Below are 2,500 nucleotides of genomic sequence, written 5' to 3'. Positions count from 1 at the left end.
AAGTCAAGAGTATCTGTTTATGGAAGTTGGATAGTTTGATCTGGATTTTACTGATATTATATTTGCACAGTAATAAAATTCCAGGCCACCAACTTTAGAAAAAACATAATTAGGAATCATATTCCATAGAGATGTTGGGTTATTTAAAAATGTCTCAGCCTGTTCACTTTGAATGTTAAGAGCTGTGAAGTCTAAAAAGTTCAAGCCCCCACATTGACTCGTGTTTATTGTCACGTTCTTTTTAACATAATGTATTTTGTTTTTCCACAGAAAGTCAAACAACATATAATCAAATCTTTTGGTTACATTTTAGTCAACATCCAAAGATAGAGCCGGATTAGTGAGTCTGGAAATGCCCTCAGTTTTTGAGAGCAAGGTCCTTCATCTCAGAGATAAATCTCTTTGTAAACAAGAGTTTTATCAACGATGGGATTCAAATTTAAGGTGCACCTTATACTTTGCTCCGTGGTGATAACTACTCCCAGGTATGTGACCTGGTCATTCACTGGATTGTTACAAATATGGGGAACATTACAATCTTTAACAGCCATAAGTTCAAAGTGTTTAATATTTAGGTTGAGACCTGAGACCTTTGAAAAGTTATTAATCAGCTTTATAGAGAGCTGCACACTGAGCATGTGCAGGAGCTGTGTCATGACCTGCACACTGAGCATGTGCAGGAGCTGTGTCATGACCTGCACACTGAGCATGTGCAGGAGCTGTGTCATGACCTGCACACTGAGCATGTGCAGGAGCTGTGTCATGACCTGAACACTGAGCATGTGCAGGAGCTGTGTCATGACCTACACACTGAGCATGTGCAGGAGCTGTGTCATGAGTTAAAAAAATAAGTACTGTAAAATCTGAAATATAAGTTGCACTGGTATAAGACGCGTTGTGTTTTTGAAGGTCTCTCAGAGAGAAAATAAAGTTTACACTGTCTTCCTGCGTGACAGTTTTTATTGTGTTCAGCGAAGTCCAAAACCTGCAGTTACTGTTCAGCTCTGTCACCCTTTTAGTCTGTTTTCTCTTTGTGGAGTCTGCTCTCCTACCAGCTACAGTACGGTAGTCGAGCTCTCAGCCTGCAGGGAAAGTTGTGAAGCAGAGACTCCTAGCTTGCGAGCTCTCTGCCCGACTCTGCTTGTTTCTCTTTAACTTTAATAAAGGACTCTTTCAATCAAAAGAGCGTTCAACAAGGTTTATTTATGGAACAATATCCTACAGTTTTCTGTAAATTCATTATTTTGACCTCTTGAGGGAAAAGTTTTGAAAACGTAGCGCAGCCAGACTGGTCTGTGTCGCTGTCTTTCCCAGAACAGCGTGCAATCAGCTCTTAATACACTGAGGGCCTGATTTACTAAAGTCCCAAGTAAAGAGTACTAAACTGTGTGTTCACTCCAAAAAATTGCACGTTTGGTGAGTGTGTGTGTGCAAACCTTGTGGAGGCGGTACTATTTAAGTTGGGTTTTTGTGTGTTCTACTGGTTTACGTCATGGAGAGTTTGGACGGAAAGCAGGACGACGGCAAGCGCAAAATAGGTCTCAGTGGAAGAGGCAAATGAACGTACAGTATTTTTGAGTTCTAGCAGATAAAACTGAATATTACAAAACGAAAATTTGGCTTACAAGAAAACCTCTGCATTAAACAGGGCCTCTGTTTTCTTCATCTTTTGAAGATGAATTGTCATACATTGTGCAGGAGGTGTGAGCTGTGTCCTCTGTGGCGCTCAGGCGCGACACTCGGCACATTGTTGAGCACCAGACAGCTGGCCAGCGCTGTGTCTGATCGGACATAAACGCTCTTCCTAAGAGTTATCTAAGACGGGGGTACAAGCAGTGGTGAGGTTCCCCCAGTCAAGCGTAGCAGCAGCGGGCTTTAGAGAGAGGAGATGAGCGCACTATGGAGAGGAGCGCACCAGAGGGCACGAGCTGGGGGAGAGACGCACAACCTGAGAAAAAGGAAATCCCCAGTTTAAAATAAAATGTTGGTGAGAAGAGGGAAATATGAAGAAATAAACGTCAGTGTTGAAATTCTTTAGAATGCAGAGGCTGTGAATGTTCAGTTTTCTTTAAATAGGCAACAATATAGTTTAATCATGGTGTTTCCTGCTGTCATTCCAAACTTATTAACATGTGTGGGGAATAACGTGATCTGTATGCCTTCTTTTGTTGTGTCTATGTCTCCTCCTAACTTCAATAACAGCAGTCTGTTGTGTGTAACACTGGTCTCCTGGGTTAGCACCTTCTTTTCAAAGGTGTTAAATTCAGACACCGTCACAATCACCTCAGTTTTTGTCTGCTTGGTAAATCACAATGCGTGTACTAACTTAACTTGTTTTCATTTTCTCCTTTCTAGGACAGAAACGCCCCATATTGAATATTCATTAAGTCAAACGTACTAAATGGACAATGCGTGTTGTTTTGTTCATATGAAAGATTCAGTCCTCACAGCACGCCGTTAGTAGATCAGTTAACACATTTTTTGTGGGTGGTATCAAGTT

The 2,500-nt window shown here is 41.4% G+C and overlaps 1 protein-coding gene across 4 annotated transcripts in view; it reads right to left on the bottom strand.

Moving 5' to 3' along the window:
* The window catches only part of LOC136179114 (NLR family CARD domain-containing protein 3-like), a 45,562-nt gene that overhangs the window by 42,129 nt on the left and 933 nt on the right, over positions 1 to 2,500 (bottom strand). The window lies entirely within an intron of this gene.

Source organism: Labrus bergylta, chromosome 4 (assembly GCF_963930695.1).
Source record: "Labrus bergylta chromosome 4, fLabBer1.1, whole genome shotgun sequence".
Taxonomy (NCBI): Eukaryota; Metazoa; Chordata; class Actinopteri; order Labriformes; family Labridae; genus Labrus; species Labrus bergylta.
Note: the sequence above shows the minus strand (reverse complement) of the source record. Positions and strands in the feature narration are given on the sequence as shown.